Source organism: Aegilops tauschii, chromosome 7 (genome assembly GCF_002575655.3).
Source record: "Aegilops tauschii subsp. strangulata cultivar AL8/78 chromosome 7, Aet v6.0, whole genome shotgun sequence".
In the NCBI taxonomy this organism is placed as follows: domain Eukaryota; kingdom Viridiplantae; phylum Streptophyta; class Magnoliopsida; order Poales; family Poaceae; genus Aegilops; species Aegilops tauschii.
In genome coordinates, this window is record NC_053041.3 from 175,833,596 (window position 1) to 175,851,233 (window position 17,638).

The 17,638-nt window shown below is 40.1% G+C and overlaps 1 long non-coding RNA gene and 1 other non-coding gene across 6 annotated transcripts; both read right to left on the minus strand.

Annotated features, from left to right (window-relative positions):
- Positions 1–10,856: 10,856 nt before the first annotated feature.
- LOC123494673 (uncharacterized) lies at positions 10,857–13,595 on the minus strand. Of its 2 annotated transcripts, none has more exons than XR_012190132.1 (3): positions 13,546–13,595; positions 11,470–11,756; positions 10,857–11,059 (listed from the first exon to the last, which is right to left on the minus strand). It is a non-coding gene; the product is annotated as an uncharacterized lncRNA (long non-coding RNA). The 2 variants fall into 2 exon arrangements; XR_012190131.1 differs by lacking the exon at positions 13,546–13,595 and adding an exon at positions 11,927–12,186.
- Positions 13,596–13,603: 8 nt separating this feature from the next.
- LOC109740877 (uncharacterized) lies at positions 13,604–17,282 on the minus strand. 4 transcript variants are annotated; one of them, XR_012190135.1, is made up of 10 exons: positions 16,995–17,282; positions 16,671–16,737; positions 16,498–16,559; positions 16,191–16,278; positions 16,039–16,107; positions 15,283–15,651; positions 15,060–15,129; positions 14,646–14,957; positions 14,280–14,453; positions 13,604–13,751 (listed from the first exon to the last, which is right to left on the minus strand). It is a non-coding gene; the product is annotated as an uncharacterized protein (transcript). The 4 variants fall into 4 exon arrangements; XR_012190134.1 differs by having other exon boundaries at positions 15,274–15,651; XR_012190133.1 differs by having other exon boundaries at positions 14,646–15,129.
- Between the last annotated feature and the right edge of the window lie 356 nt (positions 17,283–17,638).

Consider the following 17,638-nt stretch of genomic DNA (forward strand, 5'->3'; position numbering starts at 1 on the left):
GTCTGTGGAAGAAAGTTGTGAAGTACCGTCATAAGATGGCCACCCATAGTGAGCCCAGTGGGCCCCACATGGAGCGTCACTTCCATAAGGAAGGGATAGGCCGAATTGGGCAAGGGAGGGGAGTCCTTGCCTCGTTGCTCCAATTGGATGAGTGGGACACCCCCTCCTCCCTCACGCACCTATATATATAGAACAAATGTTTCCTATCATCCAAGGGTAGTTACCTCATGTGAGTTTTGTATGTTGTATGTAGTATCTGTGAAAACTGAGAGTTTGTACGTGTAGTTTAGTTTGTAGTATATAGAAATATTTGTGTAGTATATATCGTACTTTTTAGGTAGTATATGCTATTTTTTACTCCCCCCGTTTCTAAATATAAGACCTTTTAGATATTTCCATATGGACTATATACGGATGTATATAGATATATTTTAGAGTGTAGATTCACTCATTTTGCTTTATATGTAGTCTATATTGAAATCTCTAAAAGGTCTTATATTTAGTAACGGGGGGAGGGGGTATAGAGTAGTATATTGTTTTATATGTAAAAGGAATTTTCAAGATGTATAAAACACTATGGACTCACATACAATTTTTTCGTACAGCTTGGTTTGAAATATCTTAAATATAGTATATGAACACACATTTGTGTGTGTGTGAACACATCAATCCAAAGGGGGTCTCTCCTTCATAGCTCCACGCTGTCCCGGTCTAATTGACCTAAGTATTTAGGCTCATAATTAGCCAGGCTCTAATCTCGGTCTAATTGGTCTAATAAAATTAGACTCGTAATTAGACGCGATGCGCCGCTAGTCTCTCTCTCTACTTTTCTCGAAGTTCCTCTTTCTAGACGTAGAAGCTCTGCCGGACTACTACTTTGGAACACGTGGATACCTCAAAGGGGTCGTCTACTTCCACTCTCGTCTCGGAGAACATTCTTGCGGCTATGAGGTATAACCTAGTTGTGGGAATCGTCACACTGCACTGACTCTTCACTGCTTCCGCTACTCTGCTCATCAGTGAGTTTGATTGTTACCGCCATCTTCATAGTGTTGGTGGGTGTGATCGTGTAGCATATTTTTTTGCGTAGCACATCTTCCTACAATTAGTTGATCCCATGCACACTTCCCACCTCACGAGATATGCCACCTCATCAAAGGCCCACTCAAAAATGCATGGGAACAAGTTTTCCACTATATTATTTGCCACTTATTTTCAAATATTTTGACTACACGATAATCAAATATAATATATAATATTAATCTTTAGCTTTAGTATTATTAACTCAACCATACACATTTCATACAATCAAATCACCAAAATATGTTGCAATGGAATCCCGCAGCAACATACGGGGTATTCTCTAGTTTCCACAACTAATTACAACATGTTCTCGGATGAGCACAACCCATCCCCTTTGCTTTCTCTCTCTCTCTCTCTCTCTCTCTCTCTCATCTTAGGGTCTCGCCGGTGATGATCCTTCCTCCCTGACCGGACCCACGTTGGAAAGACGCCCACACGTCATTGCTTACTTCATGGCTTCGTCGCGAAGCTGCAACCTGCCCTCACCATGCTGCAAGCCGTTGTTGCCACCAGTGTTGCTTGTTGCAAGCATCGTTGCCGTCGTCGCCATGTTGTTGCAATGTCATGCAAGCTGGAGGTGGTCACAACATGGCCCATATTGCAATGGGTGACAGCAACATGGTCCATGTTGCAATGCTCGCAATGCGTGACCAAAACAGACTACAATACACCTTGTGTTGCAAAGCCCCGAGCGCCACACGATGACGAAGATTAGATAGTTGTCGCTTACGCCATCCAAAGGCTGCCAAGACCGTCGATCAGATCCAAACATCACCCGGGTGACACATAGCGTACACCTTTTTTCGAGAGAAAGCCACATTAACCCTTTTTTCGAGAGGAGACACGTTTACTATTTTTTTAGGGGAGCCACATTGGGAGCTCCTATTCCGCGTTGCCCGGCGGAAGCAAGCAATTGCGCACCCCACTCCTTGTGTGCGCGCTTTGTGCTGGCCCAAGCGCAGAGCGGGGCGCCCTTGTTTTCTTTTCTTATTTCATTTTTAAATTTCAAAAATTGGTCACGAATCCTAAATTCTTTGAGATTTCAAAAAAGATCCAAAATTCAAGAAATGTTTACAAATTGAAAAGATGTTAGAATCTTAAACATGTTCTCGCATTTAAGATTGTTTATGCATTTGTTTTTTTGGATTTCCAAAATAGTTCTTCACTTTAATTTTTTAATGACTTTCAAAGATTGTTCACCAAATTTCTTCCTAGAATTTGAAGAAAAGTTATTTAAAAAAAAGAATTTGAAAATATTTTCCAAATCTTAAAAAATGTTAACATATTTAAAAAAAGATACCAAATCTTAAATTGTTCCCCTATTTCAAAAATTGTTCATGATTATTTTCACTTATTTGAAAACAGTTCATGAATTGGAAAATTGTTCCTTAATTTCAAGAAATCTTCACAAATTTGCAAAATGTTCCTGAATTTTAATAAATGACGAATCTTTTAAAACATGTTCAAAACTTAAAAAGATTCATTTCTTAAAAATTCAAAAAATATTCATGGTTTCTAAGAATGTTCTCAATTTTTTTTAAAAAAATCACGAAATAAAAAATATAATTAAGAAAAGAAAAATAGAAAATGATGAAAGAATAAAAAAACACAGAAAAACAAAAAACTGGTATGGGAATGTTCTATAACCTTCCCAAACCCGGTAGGGACATGTTGCTGTTTGGGCCGGCCCAATGCTTACTAGCGGGGCGCGCTTAATTTGCTATTCCCCGACCTACGCGGGGAACATGATCCGCGAGCCACGTTGAGAGCTCCTCGTTGGCGCTTTACGCGCCGGTGAACCAGCGCTCCACACCGCTGGAATGGGTCAAATCAGTAACGCGGCTGCTCATTTGTTGTTTTTTTCACTTGGTATTTCGTGAACTTTGATTGTTGGCTGCTAACTTAAAAAAGAATACTTATTTGTAAAAAAAAGTTCACGTATTTGGAAAATGTTCACGGATTCCTAAAAAAGTTTGCAAATGGAATAAGCTAATCAATTCAATTAAAGTTCATGAATTAGAGAAAGTTCACAAATTCAAAGGAAGTTCATGGATTTGGAAAAAAAATATGAATCAATTACAAATCTGTCCATGAATTCAAAAATTCGCCACGAATTTGATAACAAATATGAATTTTAAAACATCCATCAATTTGCAAATATATTCACGAATTTGAAAAAAGTTAGCGGGTGACATAGGAAATCAGAGATTTGAACAAAAAGCTCAGGAATTTGCAAGGTTTTGTTCAATTTTTAATAAAGTTCATGAGTGTAAAAAATATCATGAAATTTCAAATAATATCATGATTTCAAATTTTTTGAAAAGTTCATATATCTTCAAAACAAATTCACGAATTTGTAAAAAGTTCCACAATTTTGGGAAAAAAAACACGAATTTGAAAAAAAATTACGGACGTAAAAAAATGAAACTGAAAATAGTTTGTGTATTGGAAGACATCCATCGATTTGAAAAGGAGTTCACAAATTAAAAAAATCTCAAATTCAAGAAAATAGTTCTCGAATGTGGAAAAATGTTCAAATTTTAAATGAAGTCCGGTAATTAAAAAATGGAAGATAAAAAAATTGCATATAAAAAATTTAAATAAATTAAGAAAAGGCCCAAAGAAAATCCGGCCAAACAAAACCAAAAAAGGGAAACCAGACGGGGAAGGCGTTGTGAATTTTTTTAGCGTTATATTTGACATAGAAGTAAGGAGGCACAATAGGTTCTTAATGTGGGTGGTTGTAAACTTTGATGTCTTGAATCTCACGTCATGCACACATTTTTAAAAGGTGAAACTGTGAGGTTCGGAGTTTGAATCTCACGCCACACATACATTTTTTGAAGGTTAAAAAAGGTAATTGGGCCAAGCCCAGGATAAAATAGTTGGGGGGGGGGGGGGAGGTGCGCCGATTTTGCAATGACCTGTAACCGGGCGTTGAGGGTGCCAAAAGGGAGGAGCTGGGAGCCACGTTATCCAAAAAATTTCGCATTCCCTATTTGATGCTTCAGGCGCCTGTTGCTATTATTTTTGCAAATGGGCTTTCTTTTTTATTTCTTTTCTGTTGTTAAAACCAAAAAAACCACACGCGTGCGTCCGATGTGATCCGAACCAACGAACTCCTGGTCATTTGTATGCCGCACTAACTACCCCACCATCCTCAATTTATGTGCATATTTTCTTTTCTTCTTACATCTTTTCTCTTTCTATTTCTTTTTTACTTTTCCCTGTTTTCCTTTTTTGTTTTTTTATTCGAAATGATTTTTTCGGTTTTTTTATTTTTCGTTTTACAATTGAATGAACGTCTCAAAATTGATTAACATTTAAAAAAATTAAAGTTCATTTTTCAAAATCAATATTCATTTTCAAAATCGATGAATTTTTTTTCAAAGTCGAAGAACTTTTTCCAAAACCAATTAATCCTTTAAAATTGATGATTTTTAAATAAATGATGGACTTTGTTAAAAAAATCATGTTCAATGATTTTTTTTTAAATTTGATGATTTTTGAAAATTAGATGAACCTTTTTCAAATTCAATGAACTTTTTTTAAAAATTGATGAAGATCTTTTAAAATTTGTGAACTTATCTTCAAAAATGATGAACTTTTTTCTAAATGACGAACTTATTCAAATTCACCTTTTTTATATAATTCAGAAAACTAAGTGATACATATCACATGCAATAAATAGCGCGGCCACATATTCTTATATTGTTGGCGCTTTTACTCCAGTTGGTTATGCACACTCGTAAGTGAAGGCAATGGCTCGAGTTCGAATCTTGGAGGGGGCCACTTATGTTTGCTGTTTTTTCACTCGTATGGGGGTTTGCTGCGCAGCGCGTTCGTGGGTCGGCCCAACTGGACGCTGCAGTGAGTAGCAAGGGCGAATCCTATTCGACGCTTCAATCGCCCGTTACAGTGCATTTTGCAAATGGCGGTCTGAAGCAGTCCGAATTGGGCCGGCCCATCCTCTTTTTCTTCCTGTTTTATAGAAACAGGAAAAAAGATGCACGCGCACGGGGGGTTCAAACCTGCGACGTATTAATCGCGAGCGCTCAGCTCTAACCACCATGCCATCAAAACGCTAGTGCACAAATGCTTCGTTTTCTCTCTTTTATTTCGTTCTTCAGTCTGGTTCATTTTTCCCTTTTTCTTTTCTCATCCTTTTTGTTTCATTATAATGCGCGTTTTTTAAAAAGAAATCCTGAACCTTTTTTCTTAATTGACAATTTATTTTAAATTTAAAGATTTTTTTCAAATTCGATGAGCTTTTTTTACAAATCGAAGAATATTTTTTCAAATATATGAACTTTTTTCCATAATTGATGAACTATTGTCAAATCGAATGAACCTTTTTCCAAAATATATGAACTTTTTTTGAAGATCGATGAACCTTTTCCAGTTTTGTGAGTTTTTTCTTTTAAATTCGTCAACCTTTTTTTTAACCCGTTGACTCTTTTTTGTGTGAATGGTTTTTTAATTCCTGATTTTCAGAAAACATACACATATTTTTTGAACAATCAACAGTCGACTTGTCTGACCGGTTAATTCGTGAACTTTTTTCTCAAATTAATGAACTTGTTTGAATTCAAATAGCACGGCTACAATAGTTCTGAAGGAGTGCGCGCTGCATTATTGCGGTAGCCGAATGGTATAGTGTTAGCCAGTCTCTTGCCGGATAGTTGCGGCATGTGTTCGATTCCCTACGACGCACACTTTTTTTTGGGTGACACTATTTTCGGTATGATACATGTTTGTGGGCCGGCCCACTACTGTTCTCTTGTGAGCGCCGGTTAGCTTCGGGGGCGCTTAGGGCACCGACTAGGGTGTCTCAAAAAAAAAGGCACCGACTAGGACCTCCCAGTTTTAAGGCGCCTAATAGGAGGGGAGCTCCTATTGGAGGCTCTTTGCGTGGCGGAAACAAGCGAGGCGCCACCAGGAATCGAACAAACGACCTACGGGTCCTGAACCTATTCATCTAGCCACGCGAGCCATAGGCTACTGCTGATTACAACGTGATTTGTCTAAGTTCTCAGCTAAGCGCCACATTTAAAATAATCTTAACACATTTTGGAATGTTTCTTGAAAATTTTGGAAATAAATTTTAAATGTCAAATATTCTTTCGAAAATGAAAATAATTTTTGGAATTCCAAACCTTTTTAATTCTATATTTTTGAAATTTAAATAAATATTGGAATCCCATACATTTTTTAAATATGTGCACAATTTTTGAAAAGAGAAGCATTTTTCGAAATTCCAAACGAAATCTGGAAACACGAACATTTTTTTGAAATCCTTGAAGATTTGTTTTATATGTGAGCATCTTTTGAATCTGTGAACAGTTTTTAGAAATGATAACCTTTTTGCAAAGACGAACAATCTTTGAAACATTGGAACACATTTTGAAATTTTTATTTTTTTGAAAAATGGTAAATAAAATTGACATTCCGAATGATTTTTGAAACAAGAACAATTTTCGAACTCCATATTTTGAAAATGCGAACAACATGATTTTTTTTTTAAGAAATGGGAACAAAAAATAACATTCCGCACAAATTTTCAGAACAAAAATTAACGTTCGAAACAATTTTTTAAAACATAATTAATGAAAGCACGATTTTTTTTGAAATAAGAACATTTTTTGAAATTTATAATTTTTTTTGGAATTTGTGAACAAAATTTTAATATCTGAACAATCTTTGAAATTCAATAAGTTTTGAATTTCAAATTTTTTTTGCATTTATTTTCAGAAATTGTATACATATTTTAAAAATTCAATCATTTTTTAAATTTCTAAACATTTTATGAAAAAAGACAAACTTGAAAAAAAATAAAAATAAAAAGAAACAAAAATAACGAAAAAGAGAAATGAAAAAAAAGGAAAAGGAAAAAACAATAGAAAGCCGAAAGAACCAGAAAAGAAAAAACACAGAAAAAGCCCAGTTCAGTGAACCTTAACGTATTGTGTATATCTGGAAGTGGGCCGGCGCAGGTTGGTCGTTCGGGTCGCTGCTCTGTGCGATTGCCCGACAGTTTGCCGAGAGCAACTAGTTAACGAGCGCTCCTTCGGGAGCCTCGCAACGATCAGCGTCACTTGACGCGCTCTCAGCCGTTTGCCACGTGTCGCGCTCTGGACGCTTCCTCCGGATTTTTTTTTCGCACGCGTTTTCGGCTTTTAAAAGGTTTTTTTTCCGGGTTTTTTCGGCGTTTTGGTTATCCTCCGGTCTTCCTTAGCTTTTCGATCAAAAAAAATTTTGGGGAATTTTTTTTTGCGCGAAAAAAAGTGTTTTCTTTTTTTTCTTTCGTGAAAGTCACGGTTTTTCTTTCGCAAGAGGCACGGTCGTGCTTTAGCGAGAGTCACGGCCGTGCCTTTCGAAAACGGAAAAAACGCGTTTTCTGTTTTTTTTTCTTTCGCGAGAGTCACGGTTTTGCTTCCGCGAGAGGCATGGTTGTGCTTTCGCGAGAGTCACGGCTGTGCCTCTCGGAAAGGGAGAAACAAAACGTGTTTTCTGTTTTTTTCCTTTCACGAGAGTCACGATTTTGCTTCCGCGAGAGGCACGGTTGTGTTTTCGCGAGAGTCACGGCCGTGCCTCTCGGAAAGAGAAAAAAATACGCGTTTTCTGTTTTTTTTTTCCACGAGAGTCACGATTTTACTTTTGCGAGAGGCACGGTTGTGCTTTCGCGAGAGTCACGGCCGTGCCTCTCGGAAACGAAAAAAACGCATTTTTCTGTTTTTTTTCCTTCCACGAGAGTCACGGTTTTGCTTCCACGAGAGGCACGGTTGTGATTTCGCGAGAGGCACGGGCGTGCCTCTTTCAGAAAGGGAAAAAACCATGCTCCCAGTGCGGTTTTTTCGTCCGTTCTTTTTTGAAAAAAAATTCGTCAAAACCTATGAACATGGGATCTAGTTTTGAAGATCTCGACGCGACGCCAGTGGTGAAAACGGTTCGAGCTTTGGACGCACAGTGTAAAAGACAAAACATTTTGAATAAACGGATCTACGAAAAAAGGGAAAACTCCCAGGTTGCGACAAGTGGCGCGCTGCATATGCGCCACTTGTCGTGGTCTGAGAAAGTGGAGTGTTCTTTGCAACGAGTACTCCTTAATTAGTGATTTCGCAGTTTACCGCACCGAGCAGCGAATAGGATTTCCTAATAGGAGGTCCCATTTTTTAAGTCTAGCCACGTTAACCAAATGTTTTTTTTGTTGAGGGGGAGCCACGTTAACCAAACTAGTATAATGCCCGTGCGTTGCCACGGGTTTTTAAAATATTTTGCTGAAGTTATATAAATATAACACAAGTTAAATTTCACATGTAGAGAAAAGATAGCGTGGGCATAATTGGGTAATAATTGAAGTCCACTTCACTTGCAATGTAAATTGATTAAAAAACAATTTGACGATGTATGCATATAGAGCGATTATCTAACTAAAAATATGTTACAAATTAAAATTTACTTGATGCACTTAAGAAATTATCTCACAATCAAGAATGTTGTCTATCCAGTTTTTTTAGCTTATCTGCCTTAGCCTTATTCTGACCTCAGCCACTCTCTCACCACAACCAGCCCTCTCACTCTTTCACTCCACGCACCCCTCACTCTATGTGTTCCTATGCCGACAAAGCTGACAATATGTAGACGATGAAAATGACTGTCATGAACTACATTATTCCTCATCTCTTCACCCAAATAGATCTTTCTAACATAGTTCCACCAATTTCTCTATTTTCCGTGATTGTTCGGGATGGATGGTGCAAACGAAATGTTGTAACATGATGTGTCGGCTATCCCTCTAAACACCACCACCATCTCCGCCACCTGAGATATCCTGTACCCCGCCTTCAAATCCGTTAATCCCCTGCCCCTTCTCATCCAACGATGACCCGCCTCTAATTCTTCGTTTTCCTCCCGTAGCCGCAGATTTTTTATTCGACCACTTTGTTAACCCGCCCGCCTCTCCCTGCCTAAGCACCTGCCACCGCCACCCTACAGCCGGTGAGTGTTGCCACACGTCGCCACTTGCTCAAGTCACCACCTCAGTCAACGCTGACACCAGTCGTTCCTCTAAAACCTACCACCATTTTGGTGCCCACGACCTCCCGCACCCCGCACTCGAGACCGCTAACCCCTTGCCTCTCATCCGCCGCCAACACCCGCTGCTGCTACTACTCTTCTTCCTCCCTCTACATACCTTTTTCTCCGTCCAGTCTATTGACCCGCCCACCTCTACCTACGAAACCACTTGCCACCGCCATCAACAGTCAGCAAATGTTGTCATGCACTACCTCCCTCTACCTGAGTTGCCGCCCAACCCTCTAAATAGTGCCACAATCTCTAGCGCTCACGACCTTCCGCACCACAATAATCAATGGTTGGCCATATATGAAGAAAAAAGAAGGATCAAGATGGTTCTCTGAAGAAGTCATACCATCTCTTGTCACACATCATGTTCATAGATCCTAGGCATACTCTCTTCTCTCAACTTCATTATCATCTTTTTGGACTACAAAATCTAACACTCATGTTCTGAATAATCAATAGAATAAATTAATTTCAAGACATGTCATGGATGAATTATTTGGGTGCCATACTTAAAAATAATAACCATTTATGCATGGGAGATATTTGGTAGGTTACACCGAATGCCATGTAGAAGCGATGCCCAATTTGAATGGATGCATCGTCTTTCGAGTCCGATAAATATCATTGGCATGCAAACTTGAGATATTTTGCCATCACCTGCGTTAAGTATGGCGCCTCTCCGCCGCAAGAAAGAGGTGGGCTTCAGAATCAGATCAATAAAAATAAGTGGGATCCGGGATTTCTGGATTCAATGTATTCCCTTGTGTTGCTACGGGCCTTTTAACTTTTTTTTTCTGATGACTTTTTGTATTGTTGTATAAGACTTGGTGACTTTTTTACCCCTTCCAACGACGTCGTTGGGACCCTTCTTGATGGATTCATTTGAACTTCGACATAATTCATCTCCATCGCTATCGTAATCTACAAAAAAGAATATATATATATATATATATAGAGAGAGAGAGAGAGAGAGAAATACACCTTTTGTATTATTGTGTGTAGTTTATATACAAAGAAGAACCATAATTTGTATACATCTCTTCTGATTTTGTAAAGTTTGATGAGTTTTCAGTCTAGTCAATCATAATTACGTCAGTGACTTTGTCGATCAACAGTAGCATCATCCGCATCCATTGACTTTTATCTCTCATGTACAAAAGTGAACATATACATATCTTAAAAAAGCTCATATATAATACTCCCTCCGTCCCAAAATTCTTGATACACCCATATCTAGACAAATCTAAGACAAGAATTTTGGGACGGAGGGAGTATATATTTATTCGGTCAGCTGCTACATGCAAGCAGGTGACCGCTTTTAGTAGGGTGAGTTGCATCCCAATTTTAATAACATGTAGACTCATCTGTAAATCACTTGTTAGTAATTATTCTCAAGAAATAACTTGTTAGGGTTTGTGATATTTTTTACTGTATAAAGAAGTATGTGACACTTCTCTCATAGCAAACCATCGTTTTTTCCAAAAAAAAGTAAACACCTTTTATTCTTATCTTAAAAATGCAATTCACCATCTTACTCTCTCGCCACATGACATAGTGCTGACACTCACATCTCATCTCCCGGCTTGCTATCCCCGCCGCGGCTTCTTACAGCCCCCCCCTCTACACCACGACATTCAGCCCACACCTTACTCTCACAGTCACCCCGCCCCCGGCCCCTTCGACAACATTGCCCGCCCCCCTTCTCTCTCCCTCCACGGCGTCCCAAGCCAATTCCTGGTGCCAAGGTGTGCACACCATCGTGGTCGAGGGCGACCACCATGACGATGCAACCTGCTGCTCACCGTAGCTCCGCACCTTCTTGAAGTACAGCGGCCACAATCATGTCCCAAGCTTATGTGTCCATCCTTTTATCTAGAGTATATTATCACTGCTGAAATCATAATTCAAGATGTGGTACAAACTTCAGTATCAATACATCATAATAAACCAAATGCATCGGGGATCTGGGTGTACTATCCTAACAGAGGCATTGTTTCGCTACGAAGCCTGAATATTTTCTCTACCACATTCGATTTTGCTGCAACACATAACCGATTTTGTTACCTTGAAAATTCAGTATTGTACAAGCTACCTGCCACCGGTGAACTCAAAGTGGATGCTTAAAAAAGGGCTCTGATAACTTCCACATTATAAGAAATATCAGGATGGATACATTGGCAAAAGCATGTGCAGATTTGCAGGTTATATCTTCTATGTGCAAAAGAATAGATAGACAACACAATTAAGCAAACAATTAATCAACAATTTGAACTATTTTTATGGATAGTTTAAGAAGGTTACCTTCAGCTCAGATAAACCAAAATATATGGACAAAGGTAATAATCCAAGGAGTAGTGGAGCAAGGAGATCTGAGAACATCCACACAATATTTTCTCAATCAATCGATCAGCTCAATTTGTCCACACTCATGGAATAATTCCTCTCATTCAATGGTATATACAGTCCATTGGAAACTTCAAGCAAATGACCATGCTCCATACAACTCAAGATTTAGCCTTTTTGATTTCTCGGGCAACCAGCCAACATATAATTTTTGCCTTCCAAAGTGAATATATATAATGGAACCGCTGAAAAAATATGAAAGAAATAGATTGTAACACACATATGAATGCAACAAAAAATCTATTTTGTATTTAGGATTTAGAGGACCATTTACGAATAATAATAGAGGAATGGCTGATTGTAAAAGAGCTATGAAGGAAACATCACAAGCACCATACTGAATAATTCCACGCACGAGCTTTTCCTCGCAGAATCACAACTTCATAAGACATCCTTAAAAATCAGCCATCAGTAAATAGCTTGTTGAATCCAGACATGGTATGCAAACATTTCGCTACATCTGGTTCCATATTCTGTATAGAAATCAAGTAGACATGGAAGTATACTCATATATCGCTGAATCTTGTAAAACATTTAAAAGGTAATCAGACACATTTTAACAACACTCTCTCGGCTCTTAAATAAGTGATATTTTTACTTGCCGAGTTTGCAAGGTACAAATTAAATCATAAATTATAGTAAAAACATAATCCACATGTTTGATAATAACTAATCGATGAGCAGAACTTGTTTAACACATGAATAATCCATGACTATAAAAGAAGCTCATTGTACTCCGCCACTCGTCTATTGTGTGCACTGTTTTTCCGTCTTTATTGATCATAGCAAGATGCTTCCTGATCAAATAGATGAATGATTTAAAGAGAGCGAATGTAAAATGGTAGGATATTTGGCATGCATCATCGACTTGAGAAAACGAGAACAAGGAATTCACCTTGATAATTTTGGGTAAACAAATTAATCTGGCTATTGCCGTACATGGATAATTAGATTCTCTGCAGATTCACAAAACAATCATTTGTGACTGTTATGCAGTTGTGCAGATGTATGCACGCTATTCATATATAAGTGCCTACATGAAACAAGAATAAAATCAGAGTCCGTAACTAAGTTACTGAAAAAGAGCATTTGCACACAAATTGATAATATCAAGGGAAGAACAGGAAGCGAAGGGAGTCAGATGGGTTACATATCCAGTGGGAGCAGTAGTAGATGCTTGGCGGCTGGTTGGATAGGATGGTGATAGTGGGGGGGATGCTCCCCATCAGGTCGACAAGCCGGAGGTTGTCCCAGCAGGACCCCTTGTCGGATAGCGCCTGGGTGAACCTGTTGCCGGCTATGCTCAGGTACTGGACAGACAGTAGCGCCAACAGGAACGGCCCGACGAAGGGCTTCCGTGACACGTCCATATGCTCCAGTAGGTAGAAGGAGAGCCAGTGAACTTGTTCTGGCTCAGCACCACCGACGCCACTTTCCTCCCAAGACGCCCGAGCTATGATGTCATTACTCCTATCGTCTCTTACATAATTAACGTGTTTCCTATGCAATCATGGTACCGAGACACACATGAGTAATCTGCATGTATAGTTCTCTAATAATTAATCGTACATTCTGATTTCCAACTAATCCAATGTGCTAGTGCATCAGGCTCAACCAACCTTAATGCTAGGTTGAGCGGCATTCTAATTTCTAACTAATCTGATGGAATCCTCCTATGACACATCCTCTCTGCTTCCCACCTTCCAGCGGTTCGATGATGGTGATGAAGGACTATAGATAAAAATTTAACGACCCTTACTCTGTACACATTTGAATCTATTTTCAGATGCAAAACACTGAACTATGATAAAATAAATAATAATCAACGACCCTGGCCGGGGAATAATATCAGTCCTTCCTCGTACTAAACAAGGTATTGAGGGAAAATAAATCTAAGAACAGAATGTATAGATTGGCAGAAGCCAAACATCGAATGCTCTATTAGCAAGTCTAAATAATTTTGAGAAGTATTACCAAAGAGATGACTCTCCAGGCTGCCGAAGGGCATGTACTCGTACAACAGCAGCGCTTGTCCCCTGCGCGCAGAAGCCGATCAGGCTGACGAAGTTAGGGTGGCTGAGCACCGCCAGTATCAGCACCTCCACCAGGAACTCCTTCCTCCCCTGCACGCTCTCTCGGGCCTGCTGCTTCACCGCCACCATTTGTGCATCGGAAGCGCCCTGCAAGAAGAAGAAGAATCACATTGTGCTGATGATATAATACATATATGATATATAGTCCAGACCAAAGAATGATCAGAAAATCAACATGGTAGTTGGATGTGTCAAACATCTGCGACAAAAGTGATTAAGAAATGTACTGTGTGAACTAAGGAAGCAGCATCGAGGACGACACGCAAGGAAATATGCTTGTCACTTGTCAGTACATTCCCCTAATCTCACCAAATGCGCATACACTTTTATTGCTTTGAAGAATATAAAGATAGCAAATGAAGAAATCAGTTGCTGCCTGCCCGACTCAGGTTTGCAACACACAAATGATATACACAGACTATGAATGTATTATAACTTTAGAAGAATATACATTAATCTTTCACAAGTATAGCGAAACTTATCATGGGATGGAGGGAGTACTATAGTTTAGCACATTTTTCTATCACAAGTATAGTTGTTGAATAATGACGAGCAATCTGAAATCATCCACTTACAAAGAAAGAGGGAAGACATAACACGGGCTTGTTAGCTCACCCATACAAAGTTGAGTCAGTGATTAAGTGGATTGCCAAAAAGAACATAGGGGAGACCATCATATCCATGTGTGGTGTACTCAGCTCCACCCTTTCTCGTCACTATATTTGTTCATGTTCTCTGCTGGTTGGTTTTCTCTGAATCTGCCGGGGCAGAGGAAGCTCTGTTCAACTCCTGCTCAACAAAAAACCTTTGTGAGACCAAACAACCAAAAATCCTTGTTCATACAAACATAAAAATGATGAACTATCCAATAATTTCTTCGTGATCATGCAATAAGCTGTGCCTTCCAAAACTTTCATATGGCTGCGGTAGATTCGGTTCACATGAAACATAAATAAAATAATATGTATATAATGATTTTACCTTATAATAGATGTTTTAGAAACTCATAATATATATTTGATAGCTCCACTCCAAAAGTATAAAATTCCTCACGTTGAATACCTATAAACAAAGGTGAAATAAGGATCTCTTTTGGACCTATCAATGAAAAGAGGAAAGGTTATGTCAGCGACCAATCGGAACCGTCGAAAGTTCAGCACATCCGTCTTTTAGCAAATGTACATGCAAAGCAATTCTTTCTCGGAGTGAACTCTGAACTATTCTGTGCCACATGTAAATAAATCATCAAATTACAGTAGGGAGACATGGTTTTTACATGTGTGGTTGGTGACCCTATAAGAATCAGCAGAAAGAAATCGAGTCAACAGAGATACTTTTGTAAGGGCCTGAGAGGTTATATAATGAATAGAAGATTCATGGAAAGACGTTACTTACATGATACATGTAGCTAGAGAATTACAGTGCCCTCAATTGAAGTTTTATGTTCTCCCCATTAGTGATCGCACTGAATCAAAAAGCAAAATGTCAGACAAACAGATTACCTGGAGTGAAGGCATCAGGTAAACAAATTATCTGAATCAAGCTCACTAAAAACAGAATCAAAAAGCTAAATGCCAAACAGATTGAGTACTTTGCCTGGTATACATACTTGTCCCACCTTGCATCAACCCCATGCATGGTGGTGGCATCAACAACGTCATGAGCTCCTGCTGCCCTTGCGTCGATAGAAAGGTTGTCATCGTCGGCGCCGCGCGCCTCCGAACCAAGGATCCGTTTGGCATGGAGGAGAGCGCCATCAGATTGATGCGTCCATCCCCAAACAACGAGCCAAGATAAAGAATATTATGACTGGGAGTTGTGTGTCCCCACTTTGTGTCTGCAACCACTTCCTTTCTACAGCTCCAAATCAGGGGAGCATCTCTTCGTTCCCAGCGATACGGTCTATGCAGGAGCCGCCGCCGGCGGCGACGCCCCACCACAAAAGATTGTCTTCGAGCCACGAGTTGCCGCATCCAACCCCAAGGACCTGCAGTTGGTAGATATTTATTGGGGAAAAACGACCAATAAAGCATGACTGAAGTTTAAACTTTGCATAACTAAAAAGTAATCAATGTATCAAAGGATTTGATCTATGGGCATTTTCCTTTTTCCAACTAACAACGTCAAACTTTTCAGGGGAAGGGTATATACAATATTTACTAAACTGGATGCTTTCCATGTGTTTTTAAATCAATGGATCGTCCTACAAATTCTTTAAAGAGTATAACTGGAAAACCATTGCGTGGGCAGCTGCTTTTCCCTCTCCTAAAGCATCGACTCTACAAATATAACACATTTTGTCACCGGAAACTCATGAATCATAAGGTACAGGGGTGGAGCACGCGACGCAACAGAGCAGAAGAGAATGTTGTACCTGAAACTTAAAGGCCACATTAAGGTTCGTGGGATTCTTGTCCGAGTGAAACAAATTGGTCTGTACAAACTGAAATATAGCCAGCGCAGCTATATCAGAACCCATGAGGCCATGAGCACACATATAGTCAGAAACATAGCTAAATCACGTACCTTGTGAGCATACACCATTCCCTCCAGCCACTTGGTCGGGTACCACGGGGTTCACCTTGAGACACCTCGTGGATGACCTTCATCCCTTCTACACAATTAAGCACAAAAAAAACAAATTGAGTTCACCTTGCAAGACTATTGAGAGGGATTTAGGTCCTTATGAAGTACAGAGTATAGCACGGAAAAGGGGTTCTCTCCTAAAGAAAATAATGCAGCCTCCATCCAGAAACAAATGGCGAATTAAGCACCCTCCAGTTCAATTTCACTCTCATCTAAATTCTATTTTCATGAGAAATTAATCAATTACCTAGGGTTAGTCCAGTTCATCCAAAACAGTGGAGCTCCAAGGAAGAAAGAAGAACGGTTGATCTAAAACAGGGAAGAAACAGGGCTATGACCTTCAAGATTAGTTCTGTATCAAAGCAAGAGCTCACGATTAGTTCTGGGAATTTTGAGTGATGAAGATAAGAAATGCAGTACCGGTACTCTTGCTCCCCTTGCTCTGAGAAGGTTTGCATACCTCAAAGTGCCCAACACCTGCCGCTGGCTAAAATAGTGTGCATAAAAAGATTAAAAATATAAGCTACATTCAGATTAGGCTAGATAAGGAGCTATGCGCTTGTACACATCAAGCCTATATCGTTATTTTCATACACCAAGGCAATTCGAATGCATTAGATTAGTCCAATGTGGCTGATGAACTACTGTTAGGAAGAGAATGAACGGAGTTACAACCAGTTAGGATATGCACAAGTAGGAAATATAGTGACCACACCTACGAAGGAGACTCAGGGAAGTAGTTACCTGCAGCTGCATGCGATGGGGTGCCGTGCTTGAACACTTTGTTGTGCCTCCACCATGTAGTTTCTCCGGTCCACATCCCTGTCCCCTCCGCTGCCGCCTCCACCCCTATCCCCTTCTGGAAGCCTGGATCTAAGCGCCTGGAGAGGCGGTGGCGCACGACCGGATCACAGGATACATGGAGGGGGAGGTCACTGCTGGCGAGGCGCCGACCGATGGGAATCGTGGGGCGGAGTCATCACCGGGGTGCAGCGTCGTTGGCTGAGGCCGCATTGGGGAAGAAGAGGCACTCGAGGCCACCGCCCTGCCGAGGTAGGAGGCGCCAGACGGGAAGAGGTGCGATGCTAGGGATTGGGGAGGGGGTAGGTCAGCGTGCGACGTCTCCCGTCATCGGCGGCGGCTCCTCAACGGGATAGGCGGCGTCTCTCGTCATCGGCGGCGGCTCCCGTAGTAGCGCAGGGATCGACGGCGGCTTGATGTGCGAGGGCGGCGGCGAAGGATGCGAGTGCGAGGGCGGCGACCAAGGGATCTCGTGCGAGTCGTTCTCGCTTGAGGGCATGTGACGTCGCTCGTACGTGCGAGTTTTTTTTCGCTGGTTAATTTTCGTAGGTTTTTTTATCGCTGGTTAATCGTCGTAGATTTTTTCT